At 39.0% G+C, this 15,329-nt stretch overlaps 1 protein-coding gene across 1 annotated transcript in view; it reads left to right on the top strand.

Moving 5' to 3' along the window:
- The window catches only part of LOC139122663 (uncharacterized), a 249,372-nt gene that overhangs the window by 156,128 nt on the left and 77,915 nt on the right, over positions 1-15,329 (top strand). The gene's annotated exons all lie outside the window — the stretch shown is intronic.

Here is a 15,329-nt window from a genome sequence, read left to right as displayed (position 1 = left end):
TTATTTTCGTAATAAATTTTGTTTAAACGTTAACTGCTGAGTTCACCCTTTTGTTCGTTTTCTCTGCACGTAACAAAATTGGGGGCTTGTCCGGGATCCGAATATTTTGAGCCGTTTGACAACATTTTGCCTGCCTTTTCAAAACTACTGTATACTGTGAACTCAGCAAAATTCAATCATGGCGGAATTCAAGCCAGACGAATTTATGGATGACCTTGATCAGGACGCATTTGATTCCCTCAAAAAAGACAACCTCATTGCACTGGCCAATTTCCTTAAAGTAGATGTCAAAAGATCTATGCGCAAGCGGGAAATACAGTACCACATTGCAAAACATTTAGTTAATTTAGGCCAATTTGAGGAATCCACCTTGAAAGATTATGAGCCCGAGTCTACCTTTGAACTAAGAAAATTAGAATTAGAAATGCAGACAAATTTGGAGATCAAGAAACTAGAATTACAAATGGAAAAAGAGAGACAGGCATTAGAAAAAGAAAAAATACAAATGCAATTACAAATGGAAGAAAGACAGAGAGAGAAAGATAGGCAGGAAAGATTAGAAATGGAAGAAAGACAGAAAGAGAGGGAATTGGAAATGAAAGAAAAAGAATTACAAATGGAAGAAAGACAAAGGGAGAAAGAAAGAGAGGAAAAAGAAAAGGAAAGAGAATTAGCAGAACACCGACTGCAGTTAGAAATGAGACGTTTAGAGCTTAGAAAGTCAGGAAATTCTTCCCTTCAGACAGTTTTGACATCACTAAGCATTTCAGGTTAGTTCCCCCTTTCCAAGAAAGGATGTTGATAAATATTTCCTTCATTTTGAGAAAATTGCTCAGAGTCTGGATTGGCCTAAGGAGTCCTGGTCTATGCTTTTGCAGAGTGCTTTGGTGGGTAAAGCCAGAGAAATTTACATTCAGTTGTCAGTAGAGCAGGCTTCAGATTATGATTCTGTGAAGGAATTAATTCTCAAGGGCTATGAGTTGGTGCCTGAAGCTTACCGTCAGAAATTTAGGGATTGTGAGAAGGTGAAGGATCAAACTTATGTTGAATTTGCTCGAACAAAAGAACAACTGTTTGACCGTTGGTGCTCTTCTGAAAAGGTCAGTCAGAATTATGACAAATTACGACAGCTTGTTTTGATTGAGGAATTTAAAAGGTGCATCCGGAGTGACATCAAGACGTTTATCAATGAACAAAAGGCAGATACATTGGAGGTTGCTGCACGTTTGGCCGATGATTATTCATTGACCCACAAATCTTCATTTCTCAGCAAACCATCCCAGTCCTTTTCATACAGAAACAATGCAGGTAAATTTAACTCCTCCTTTTCATCCAAGAATTTTTCAAAGGAGAGTAGAAAATCAAATGACAACAGTTCACAGAGTTCAAGTAACACTCCCACATCATCAGATCCCAAGTCTCAATCTCCTTCTGACAAACAGTTTGGTACACTTTCTTGTAATTATTGTAAGAAAGACGGCCATTAATGTCAGATTGTTTCAAATTGAAAAGAAAACGTGAAGGTCAAAGTGGTCAAAGTGGATCTAAGCCCACCGGCTTTATTTCTTCATCAACTCAATTAGAGTCTAATAATGTGTGTCAACACATTTTCTGAGGTTAAACCCCTCTTATCCCCAATTAATGAGGTCAAGGTCAATTCTTCTCAAGATAGCATTATGGGTATTTTCGAACCATTTATTCATGATGGTTTTATATCACTTTCTAGTGATTTTTCTTCCGCTACCCCTGTCAAAATTTTAAGAGATACCGGGGCTTCCCAGTCTCTTTTGTTGGCAGATACCCTGCCGTTTTCTGAAAAGTCATTTTCAGGTTCTAAAGTTCTTATTAAGGGGGTAGATTGCAATGACTTTATTCCTGTTCCTCTCCATAATGTCTATTTGTCTTCGGACTTTGTTTCTGGACCTGTGGCTTTAGGTATTAGGCCTTTTTTGCCTTTTGAAGGGATTCACCTTCTTCTTGGAAACGACCTTGCTGGGGACAAGGTCATTACTAATCCACTTGTGACTGATAATCCTAGTTTAGATCAGGATCCAGAGCCAATTGAACAAGAGATACCCGATTTATTTCCTTCATGTGCCATTACTCGAGCCATGTCAAAGAAAACTTCCGAGAATCAAAATACTCTCAAAAATAATGTCACAGATGTTGACTTAAATGACACCTTTCTCAGTCAGGTGTTTGACACGGATCATTCCGTTATCCCTCGTGGATTTGAAACTTCCAGTAAAACTTCTGCTGACCAAAGTCAGACATTTTCTAGATCAAATCTCATTGCAGAACAACACAAAGACCCAGATATTTTGTCTTTGTTTGACAGGGTAGATGATGAAGGTAAAACTTCAGATAGCTCTGTTTCCTATTATACAAAATCTGGTATTCTCATGCGTAAATGGAGACCTCCAGATGTTTGGTTGATGACGATTGGGCTAAAAAAACATCAAATTGTGGTTCCAAAGCCCTATCGTGCTGAAATATTGCGCCTGGCCCATGAAACCCCCTGGGCTGGTCACTTAGGAGTCAGGAAAACTTATCATAAAATTCTCAGTCACTTTTATTGGCCTAATCTCAGGCAGGATGTAGCACATTTCTGTAAAACTTGTCACACATGTCAAATGGTAGGAAAGCCAAATCAGACCATTCCAAAGGCCCCTTTACAACCAATTCCTGCATTTCAAGAACCATTTAGTAGGATACTAATAGACTGTGTGTTGGGCCCCTACCAAAAACAAGATCAGGAAATGAGTACATGTTGACAATTATGTGTACATCAACTCGGTTCCCAGAAGCCATACCACTGAGAAATATAAAGACAAAGACTATAGTGAGAGCTTTAGTCAAATTTTTCACTTTATTTGGCCTCCCTAAATGTGTCCAGTCCGATCAAGGCTCCAACTTTATGTCTGGATTTTTCAACAAGTAATGGATCAGCTAGGCATTAAACAGTATAGGTCATCCGCCTATCATCCAGAAAGTCAGGGTGCTCTTGAGCGATTTCATCAAACTTTGAAAAACATGATTAGGACCTACTGTTTTGACACAGAGAAGCAGTGGGATGAAGGAATTCATTTTCTGCTCTTTGCTGTTAGAGAGTCAATTCAGGAGTCTCTTGGTTTTAGCCCATTTGAGCTTGTATTTGGACATACAGTCCGTGGCCCACTTAAGCTCGTTAAAGAGAAATTCCTATCAGACGATGATGATTGTCTGAATATTTTGCAATATGTGTCAGATTTTCGTACAAAACTCTCTAAAGCATGTGAATTAGCCAGAGAAAATCTTGAGTCATCTCAGCAGTCAATGAAAACCAAATATGATAAAACACCTCAAAACGGAAGTTTGAACCAGGTCAAAAAGTTCTTGTTCTACTTCCCATTCCTGGCAAACCACTCCATGCTCGTTACTTTGGGCCATATCTAATTGATAAGAAATTGAGTGATTTAAATTACATCATAATAACACCTGACAGGCGAAAACAAAAACAGCTATGTCACATAAATATGCTTAAGCCATATTTGGATAGGGATAATCCTACTATAACTCAGCCTGTCAGTACAGTCAGTTCAAGCCATTATGAAGATAGTGATACTGAAACTGACTTGAGTGAAAATACTCTAAACTCAAAGCTGGGCTCGTCAAGCTTCAGAACTCAGAAATCCTGGAGAAGCCTGGAGTCTACAAAGTTGGCACACCTCCAGCCAGAACAACAACAACAGGTGAAAGAACTGCTCCACGAATATAAACACCTGTTTCAAGATGTTCCAACGAGGACAAACGTCATCTATCACGACGTTGATGTTGGGGACAGTAAGCCTGTAAAACAACATCCATACAGACTGAATCCAACAAAAGCGAAATATCTCCAGGAAGAAGTCAAATACCTGCTGGACAATGACTTTATTGAACCCAGTAAAAGTAACTGGAGTTCGCCGTGCATACTTGTTCCCAAATCAGATCACAGTTATCGTATGTGCACGGACTTTAGGAAGGTCAACACTTTAACAAAGACAGACACTTTCCCAATCCCGAGGATTGATGACTGCATCGACCGAGTGGGAAAAGCCAAGTATGTGACGAAATTTGACCTACTGAAGGGATTTGGCAAGTCCCTCTGACGGATCGTGCTCGTGAAATATCCGCCTTTGTTACACCAGACGGATTGTTCCAGTACAAGGTGATGCCATTCGGAATGAAGAACTCTCCGGCAACGTTCCAACGGATGATCAACGACGTCATATCCGGGCTAGACGGGTGTGCAGCTTACGTTGCGACGACGTCGTCCTGTATAGTGACACCTGGGAGGAACACATCAAGCTCATGCGGAAGTTCTTTGAGAGACTGAGACAAAGCAAATGTTGACTGTCAACCTTGCCAAATCTGAGTTTGGTTGGGCTAGGGTAACTTACCTCGGACATACTGTAGGACAGGGTGAGGTAAAACCTGTTGATGCCAAAATCAGTGCCATTTCAAGTTTTCCCATACCAAACTGCAAACGACAACTGATGCGCTTTCTCGGTATGGCTGGTTACTACAGAAAATTCTGTCCAAATTTCTCCACAATTACTGAGCCTTTGACTAACTTACTTAAAAGAAAGTAAAGTTTGTTTGGTCAGAGCAATGCCAACAGGCATTTGATACACTTAAAGCCATACTGCAAAGTGCCCCAGTGTTGTCTGCACCAGATTTCACTTTGCCATTCAAATTAGCTGTGGATGCTAGTGATACGGCTGCTGGTGCTGTTTTATTGCAAGAGGATAGTCATGGTGTAGATCATCCTGTTTGCTATTTTTCACGCAAATTTAACAAATCCCAGAGAAACTACTCTACAATTGAAAAAGAGTGTTTATCTTTGATATTAGCTTTATCTTTGATATTAGCTTTACAGCATTTTGAAGTTTATGTTACTTCTTCAAATCAGCCAATAGTGGTTTATATTGATCACAACCCTCTTGTTTTTCTGCAGAAATTTAAAGGCAAAAATCAGAGATTGCTAAGATGGAGTTTAATGTTACAGGAGTTTAATCTTGACATTAGACATATCAAAGGCAGAGACAATTTAATTGCAGACTGTCTCTCTCGTATTTAGAGTTTATTGTTGTTCACTTTCAAGAAATTTTACTTTAGAGTAAAACAAAATTTGAGTACTTAAATCCTTTTCAAGATTACATTTGTAAAAGAAAGATTTTTCTTTGAAAAATTTTCTTTTTTTGAAGAGGGGGTGTGTTATGTAGGTCATTTCCCCCACACTCATCATGACCTGAGTTCAATTAGTCTAGAACATTCTCAAGGTCACTGCCCTTGATGACCTCACAACCTTGAATTCAATTAGTCATGTTTGGAATGTTCTGGAAAGTTGATTAGTTGTGTAAGGGAGATAATTTTAGAACAGTAATTAGCATGTCAATAAAAGTTCTAGATTGTTCTTATATGCCTTTATAAAAGGGACGTGCACAGCTTCCAGTCAGACTTTTGGATCGTGTCTCTTGTGTGTTACTAAACTCCAGCAGTAGTCATTCTCAAGACTTTTCAAGACCTTCACTGCCAACGCTGGATTTATACTGTGGACTTTGTGCAGTTTCAAGCCTGCAAGCCAAAGGACTGTTCATTCATCCGACTGACTGTTACAACTCTGAGACTGGAGCTCTGCCGTCCCAGCTGAGATAAGTAGTCTGTACACTTTTAAAGCTTGTACTCTATCCCTGACTTAGCAATTAGTTTTATTTTCGGTAATAAATTTTGTTTTAAACGTTAACTTCTGAAGTTTCACGCCTTTTGTTCGTTTTCTCTGCACGTAACTATCACGTGTACTGGATCCACATTATTGTTAGGGATAGACGATTCGTAGACGTTTTCATGCCTAACTTTTGTCTTTTTCCAGAATTAAATTCAAGCTGTAATTTCTCAGAACTACGTTTCTCTCCATTTCAAGAATTGCATATGTTCTTTAACTTTTAAACAGATTGAAGAATTTCGCTTTACGCCTTAGACAATGTGAATTCTCTCTTGTCGTTTGATACCGATTGACTTTACTACTCTGCAATTTACGATAGCCCGTCGGCCGGCCAGTAGCACCAAAATTACTTTCCCTACGGTAAAAAACTGCTAGTGGATTTGCTCAACCCCTGTCAGATTCATAGTCATCATCTGCATTAGAAGCTACTACAGGTCTTGACGGAGAAATTTTCATCTGTTTGAAATTCCAGTCGGTCACAAGGACCGACATGCTGCTGCCATCTCGCCAATGGAAATCTGTCGGTCCTCGGACCGTCGGACCGACGTTAATTTCGCACACTGCATAGAAGAAAACGCACAAGGGAATGTCGACAGTCCTAGAATCGCTCTTGTCCGTATCTCGCCATCTTGCTCGGAGGGTAGGCTAAGCCCAATTCAAGTGCCATGGGCCACGTACCAAATTTCACGATTCACGATCTGCAGATTAAGCTAGAAATAGATGGATTTTCACTCCAATTTAATTTATCTATTTATTTTCACGGATAAATAGACATTCGACGGCGCCTTCTAATTGCATGAACTAGTGACCAGCGAATGTGTGTACAGTTTACGAATTCTACGTCTTGAGCATATGCTGTAAGGGACTCTGCAGAAATTATAGAGAGGAAGGGCCAGTGTTTTCCAAATCACAATGCGCATAAAATTTGAGACAGTAAAAATTGATCAATCAAAATTCTGTACATTAATTTTGTATACAATATGGTAAGGTTGCTACATTTCAACATCAAGGTCTTAAGCCATTTTGATTTTAAGAAGATTTTAAAGTATTATTTTTCATAAGTTCTATGACCTTTGACCTGCCCTAGACCTCTGAAACTGAGCCGTGGCTATATCTTATCCTGCATTGGAGTCAAAGACAGCTGTTGTCTATTAAACTGTGGCCGGTATCGGCCACTGACCTTTCATCCTCAACTCATCCTGTACCTCATTAATCATGTACATGTATGATTATATGCTGGCCAACTTGAACAGAGGTAGAGGTGTGAAGTTTGGTGGACGGGTGTGATTATGTCAGCTAAGTTTCTGTTAAAATGTCCAGTTTACTAGGATAACCTTTGACCTTTAGGCCTATTCAATGAATATTTCAATAAATCAGTAACTACAAGTTAATAAGTAACTACAAGTTCTACACCATCGATACTTATGAACATGAAGCAACTAGTGGTGCCACATCCTGTACCTTATTAATTATGCGCATATCTAATGAGGCGTCCCATTATGAACCTAATTAATTATATGTCAAATAAAATATTGATGTTGACCATGGCACGTACAGGGACAGTCAATATTCTGTTAAGCATATCAGGCCAAAAAAAATAATAGGTTTGTTTCTGGTCATTGACATGTGGCAAAAAATGATGCGGCTGACGCAAATTTTTTTTATAATTTTTTTTTTATTTTTGGTGGTATTTGGCACATTTTCACCCCTTTTTTTCCATAGGGGCAAAGAAAAACAGGAAAAAAAAAGAGTTGACGCGCAACACTATTGAAGTGATGCGCGTGCGCTGACCAGAACAAATCAATTTTTTGGGGCCTTAAATTGGGGAGGGTCACTTTTACGCGTAACGTCATTTTGAAAAAACACTTGCCCTCCATCCTTAAATTTTGGCCCAGTCCCTTACCGGCAGCACATGTTGAATTCATGAACATATTGCCACTTCACGCATATTATAGAAGGCGCCTAATGGTGATTTGACAGTGTAGATTAATCGATATTATAGGTGGATTAGAGTGAAAATGCATCTATTTCTAGCTTAAACTGCAGATCGTGAACCGTGAAATTTGGCATGTGGCTCGCGGCACGTAGCGCTTGAATAAGGCCTACCCTTGCTCAGAGATTTTTGAATGGGATTTCCGAAGACAATCCCAGGACTAGTTGACCTTTGACTGTGGGGCGGGCGGCCAAATGCAAATAAGTCTCGAAGTACAGTCTGGATAACCAAGACAACTTCCTTCGTTAATTTAATCGTCGACACGCCTCAGTGACCCTGATCAATTGATCCGCAAGCGAGTAAAGATGCAGGTGAAGATGATTTCCTATGATAATATTGGCTCATGGTGCTCGCTGCTGGGCGAAACAAATGATGACTCTTTGAACGCAAAAGGTTGGTATTGTTTGCTAAAAATTGCAACAGTGGTTCGATATTAAGTGTATTTATAGTTGTATCACTAGGTTTTACTTTTAAAAGACACGACGCATGTGTTGTTGACTTGTTGACGGTGATAGCATAGACTGGCTTAGACTCTTTCACAGCCCCTCGTCGGCTTCACTCCAAGCTTCACCTCAGATCATAATACCGCACACAGAAAGTGAGCCGAGCAAAGCTCGACGAGGGGCTGTTAACACTTGTTTTTTCGATTTTATTTTCGATTTTTTTGATTGTTGTGAAAACACCACCCATACTTTTTTCATTTTGCCTGCCATTGGACCAGCTTTCGAGATAGACATGCCTCCTATGAGATAACAGTGATATCGGTGTTGGTAGTACGCTATTCAAATATCTTAGGCTTGTACTATTACGCAATTGCCGAAATAGATACTAAATTTAGCCGGTGTGCTATTATAGTCTCTGGGGCGGAATGTCCATGGCTCAAAAAGTCTACAGTGAAGCGTTGAAAACGCCGGTGCATTGACAAAAAAATAAATGTCATACCGGGAAGTTCCGAGGCAAGGAATTGGAAGCTCATGTGCCAAGTAAATTCATTAAAACATTTTCAGCATTTTCAAAACAGATCATCTTGACCTTTATTGCTCTGAAGAGCTGAATGACTGACTGACTGGTTATTTGTACATGACTATATGTATACTAAAGATTCTAAGTTTTGACAGATATACAATTTATTAATGAAGCACTGAAAATGATTGCTGATGACTAGACGGTTGTCGATATTGATAGTACTGGACGGTGGACCCATGAAATAGGAATTTTAACATGAGTTATTTGCATACATTTGGACCACAGGCGCTCCTTAGCTGGGTAATCTGCTAAGTCTGCTAAGTAGATCGATTTTCGGATCGCTTTATTGATGCCGTAGTCGATATGCCCGCCACTACAACCTAAATACTCACAAGGTGTGCAACACAATCACTCAAAAAACACGCGATCCGGGTTTTCAACTGGCCGTGCGCTCACACAAAACATTTAGAACTACACTCCCATATACCTAGTTGGATCACAAATTTAACCATCTCCTCAAAAATCACGCCGATGAATGTGTCACTCGAATTATCTTGAAGAAATCGGCCGTGTTTGAGACCAAGCGCAGTGAAATGTGGCCTGCAGAACGATTCTACCAATGATGTAATTTATTCCACTACTGATTGGCTAATCAACGGCCAAAACAAAGTCATGGCAAGACGTCACTGGTTGTAGTAAAGTTGAACCAATCAGCAGTGGAAAAAATGACGTCATATGGTAGAATCGTTCTGCAGGCCACATTTCACCGCGCTTGGTCTCAAAACACGGCCGATTTCTTCAAGATAATTCGAGTGACACATTCATCGGCGTGATTTTTGAGGAGATGGTTAAATTTGTGATCCAACTAGGTATATGGGAGTGTAGTTCTAAATGTTTTGTGGTGAGCGCCCGGCCAGCTGAAAACCCGGATCGCGTGTTTTTTGAGTGATTGTGTTGCACACCTTGTGAGTATTTAGGTTGCAGTGGCGGGCATATCGACTACGGCATCAATAGAGCGATCCGAAAATCGATCTACTTAGCAGACTACCCAGCTAAGGAGCGCTGTGATTTGGACCGGTTATGAAGTTGTGTAAGTGAATATTGGACTTGACCTGTCTCACTCAGTGACAGGAGAAAAATTGCAAGGAAATGTTATGCAACGTTTGCAGACAAACGGTAAAACAGAAACGTGTATTCTATACAACCAACACTTACAGTTGAGTAGAAGAACTGGCGTATCGAAGGACTGCATTGAACAGAAAAGAGGTGTACAAGATCACTGCCAAATTTAAAGTTTCCATCTCTGAGGAGAAGTAAACTGTAACATGTGACTATGCACAGCTCTTTCAGTAGTATCACAGTCTGGACTATTTCGTAGACTGGCAACTATAAAAGCTCCTATGTTTAGATAAGGAGACTGCGGTTGTTTTTCCTTCTGAATTAATTAACTTCATAGCTGCGTCATGCTTAGGGGAGTATTCGTTTTTTATAGGGAGGGGGTCGGTTGAAATCACGGGGTTTGACTTTGCGAAACCTTTTTTTGGGGGTGGGGGGGGTCAAATTTTACAATCAATGATTGGAACGGGGGGTTAGATTTTACAAAGGTTTGTATGGAGTTATGAAAAAAATTTACTTTGGAATTTCACCGAATGTGTGTTTGCTCGTCCATACATAATCTATGAGTAGTCTTATGAGAAACTATGAATAATTTCTTTTAAATACAAAACTAGCTAAATCTGTATTTATAGACTCTTGACTATTGATATTAATGTACTTGATCAGACTAGGGTAGTTACTGGTGCATGTGTGAGCAAGAAATGTGATTTTGGAATTTCACGTTTCGGTTGATTCACTCTTTGTCTATGAGAGGAAAGTATGAATAATTTTTTTCCAATACAAAACTAGCTAAATCTGTGTATTTATGTACGCTTTATTATTGATATTAATGTACTTGACTAGACTAGGGTGGTTACAAGTGGATGTTTGTGTAAGAATTGGATTTTAGAATTTCACCGAAATGTTGATTCACTATACATGTTGGTCTATGAGGAAACTATGAATAATTTATTCCAATACAAAACCAGGTAAATCTGTGCATTTATGTACTCTTGATTATTGATATTAGTGTACGTGATTAGACTAGGGCGATTACAAGTTCATGAGTGTGCAAGAAATTTGATTTTGGAATTTCACCAAAAATGTTGATTCTCTATACATTGTGGTATGTGAGGAGACTTAAATATTTTTTACCATACAAAACTAGCTATTAAAATCTGTGCTTTAAAAAAGTTTGACAATTGATATAAATGTACGTGACGAGAATATTATATTTGAAAGAGCAGATCTGAAAAACCAATATGATATTGGAATTTCACCCAGTTATTATTTGTAAAGTTCAAAGGTCAAATGGGAAATTATAATTCAATTAAGATATTATTGATACGGACTGTGACATCTGGGGAGGGTCGCTGTTTTTTGTGCATGAAAATTCAAGGGGTGGGTAACTCTTTTTCTTGCAAACACTTTTGAAGGGCCTAATTTTTCAGCCCAGGGCCATAGGGTGCGAAGGGTTAATGAATCAAATCTGATGATTTTTTTTGGGTGGGGGGCGTGCCACATTTTACAAAATTATGAATTTGGGGGAGTCAAATTTTAGAACATTGTGCATATCATTTGTCGCTCAAGTTCCGACCCGCCCCCCCGTTAAAAAACGAATGCTCCCTAAATTCAATAGATAGCGCGGCCTGTTGATTACAATGTATTGGGTGGAAAGAAAGTCCCATGTTGGACGGAAATCCCGCCTGCAAGCAGCCAATGAGAAAAAATCGAAAAAAAATCGAATAAACAAGTTTTACTTTCCCAAGTTCCGCTACGCTGCAACTCAGCTGGCTCGGTGACACTCGCGCATCACCATATAGTTGAGGATATAGCTGCGTAGCGGACGAGAGGCTGTAAGAGAGTCAAGTCGCTTGGCTTTTCCCGGAGATAGTCACTGGCTGGCCAACGCGTTCATTCCACAGCCTACCACTAATGCGACAGTCTGCTAAAAGATTGCCCTTAAATTTATTCTGAATTTATGCTTTAAGGTTAGCGTAGTATGCGCCTCGAAAGTGAACACGGGGTGTTATTATTGCAAGATATTCAATCCCTTTTGAACTGAACTGAACTGAACTGAACTGAAAGACTTACTTTTGCTTAAACTTTCTCCAAGCAATATTTCAACCATTCTCTTTCAAAATAAAGATAAAAATAAGGGGTCACCATCCAAATTTCGATACTAGAGAAACATATTATTTGAAATTCGATATGGTCGTCATCCCTGTGTTGATGCTATGGAGCAAAACAAACATTTCGATTTTCGAATAACCGAGACAGTGAAAAGTTTTCTTACACCATGAGCTTTAAAATGAACCCCACTAGTGGTCAATCAGAAAAGAACTGTAAGAGCTCGAGAGCCTGAATATCTGTCCCAGAGGCGCATTCTACCTTATGCCCACAGACTTCGAGCAAGTCTAGTGATAGATAGCCGGTACCAAACTTGCATGTGATCATGAACGTTAAACGAGACCACTTCCATGGTGTGGCCCACAGAATGATTGGACAAATTACAGTACATACAACTGAAACTACATGATGACCAGTGCAGTCGTGTCGTGATCGCCAATCTCGATCAGAAATTACTGACGTATGATGCAGCATGGAGGTAAATTAACTCCATGGTGGCAGGTCCATGTGGCTACAATAAAATTCAAACCCAATGGTTAGCTGTAGTGCATCAGCTTGACATTTTGCCTTGTGTTGTTGCTCAGACGACAAACCCAGTTGTGCCTTGAGCTGGTATCATTCCCAGTACACTGCATGAGAAATTCCATTCTCCGGCGCAGTTCTGATATGCGCTCATCCGCAATGTCGCTAAGAATTTGGGAAATACTAAGGTAAAATAAGTAAGATGAATATAAGAATTCTGCAGCGGAGAATGGAAAAATGTCTGGTCCGGGACCGAGTTTTCAGGTTGCGCGCATTATCCATGGCATGTCCAGTTTTTTGAGCCCGATTGCACTTAGTGGAACCACTGCTGCCATTTGAGATCCTGGACCACCACTTGAAAGTATTTGTATTTTGCATTTGGATGAAATATAGTAAAAAACATTGGAACAAAACAGAGGTCCAGTGTGTGTTGATGGCATCATGCTGTGCGATGATTCACATACTTGATCACAATTTTCAAGTACTATTGATTAATGTTAATATTTTCTCCCATTAAGGTCAAAATTTGGAGTCAACTATTCCATTGATGATGGCAACTGCATGGAGCCATTGTATAAAACCACCGTACAACTATCTGTTACACAATAATTTTGAAGATCACATGACTTTCCTCCGTCAAGCGTTTATCATGTACTCCCAGAAAGCCATGCACGTCTTCAACGATCAACTAAATTTCAATTCAGCTATTCTTTGGAAAAAGTTGGGAGGACGTCGTATGAAACATTCGATGTAATGCGTGATTGTGTTGATGAGACACTCCTTGTTACAAACTATACACAATATGTGTGTGTAAGCAAGTTAACAAGAAGGCCAGCTCGACTACCAGATTGGTTCACTGGAGTGTATGCGCCACGTGGTAACCACCAGACACCACAATACATGGATAGACTTGGAGACAAGAAGTCAAAAATATTCCAACACAAAATTCATCCACCAAGTAGTGATATTGATTTCAATGATCATATTACATATTCTGCATATATCAAATATACCGAAGAGTGTGCCTACACAGCAGCTGAGAACAACGCCTATCCTTCATTTACCAATGATCTGACAAGATACAGGATCAAGTCCATTGGCATTCTGTACATGGCTGAAGCTCTTGTAGATGATGTGATAACCATAGAAACGTGGGAAGACGAGGACAATCTATGGAAATTAAATTTGTGATGAAGAAGGATGACGAGGAAGAGATATGTCACTGTAGTTTTGAGTACTATGACTTTATCAAGTCAAATCTCTAGATATATCATTTTGTATGAAATTTGATAAGCTGTCACACCAAAACTCTGGAAAATTCATCGTCACAAGGAAATATTGGTATTCTGTCACATGAATCTTGTGATATGTCTTTGCCATGCAGAATGGAATCACAATCAATACAGTGACAGATTTACTTCTATCAAGCATCTCTCTGTTTTGAGTTGACCCTTCTTTCAATAAATCGTTGCAGCAGCTGACGTTTAAAGATTTACATGAAATCTCTACATAATTATAAGTAGCATCAGTAATTATAATATACAAAGCAGGATGATTTCATTATCTCTTAGTATATGTACGAACTTTTGTAACATGGAAGTACTTTGAAATTAAAAACAAAATCATTTCCAGCACATACAAACTTGATACTCATTGATGCTCCAAAGTGTATACGAAAGGCTCTGATGATGGTACTCATTTCAAGCATCTGGTACCACAGAGGAGTCAAAACGTAGTTGGCACATAGGTTTGACACATTTGTCAGTCTACAAATACATGACGTGTTAGCAAAGCTACATGTATGTACATGCAGTAAGTACCTAACTCTTTTACAATGACGACTGTAGGACAATTTTAAAACCAAATACATGAATAGTTTTCACAGATTTGTCATTTAGCAAGTGTTCATCTTGCAACTTTACACCTTGCACTGCCCGCGAGCAAGTGAAAAAGGGCTAGGATGCAGGGTTAGACAAAATAAGATATATATAACAAAGAGGAATAGTTTGAAATATCTGTTGTTTAATGAAGTGGTATAAAGAAGATCTACTGTGACATTGTAGACACATTCTATAAATATGTAAATGCACAGAGGCATACAAGTGCGCATGCAACATGTATATTTTATTTACCATCTCTTAAAACACAAAATGTTACTATGACAGGATATTCTGCAGTGACTGTGTTTCAAATAAACAAAAACGGTAGATGAAGATGTGCAATAACTCAGAATGTAACGATATTCGATATTGTATTTCTATCAGTGTAATTAAGGAAGTCTGGATATCAAAGTATAAAAAATAAAGAGATCTGTGATGTGGCATGATCAAACAGAAATATCGACCGACTTTTACCATACACAGGCAACAGTTTGTTTCGATCACAGGGCTCATATCGTTAGTCTGAGTAGTTGCAAAATTGCAAACGACATTTCAGTCGATTTTACCATTTGGCGGTCATATTGTCATTTTTGCAAAAAATACTATGATAATCAAGGTCATGGGAATAAAAAAAATCATGAAAAACCTACAATAATCACCTTGACAACTCTTCTTTAAACAAACAGTGTTTGATCAGAATTTAACAATTATGTGGTTAAACGTTTGTCAGTTATTTTCATGACCTTTGACCTACTTTGTGTATCTCAGCAAGTGTCGGGTTAAAGGTTTGGTGTTTGTTGGATGTTGATCAGTATGGGACAATGCTTTTATCAAAAGTTAATAGATGACCTTGGATAACCTTTGATCTACTTTTATGTAATTCAGAAACTACAAAGGCTTGAAATTTGGTCTTGATAAAATATCGACGAGTATCATAGCTTCCCCCCCCCCCCACCGTTTGGATGACCTTTACTTCTCTTTTACGTATCTTAGAAGC

This window comes from Ptychodera flava, chromosome 22 (genome assembly GCF_041260155.1).
Source record: "Ptychodera flava strain L36383 chromosome 22, AS_Pfla_20210202, whole genome shotgun sequence".
Classification (NCBI taxonomy): Eukaryota; Metazoa; Hemichordata; class Enteropneusta; family Ptychoderidae; genus Ptychodera; species Ptychodera flava.
Note: the sequence above shows the minus strand (reverse complement) of the source record. Positions and strands in the feature narration are given on the sequence as shown.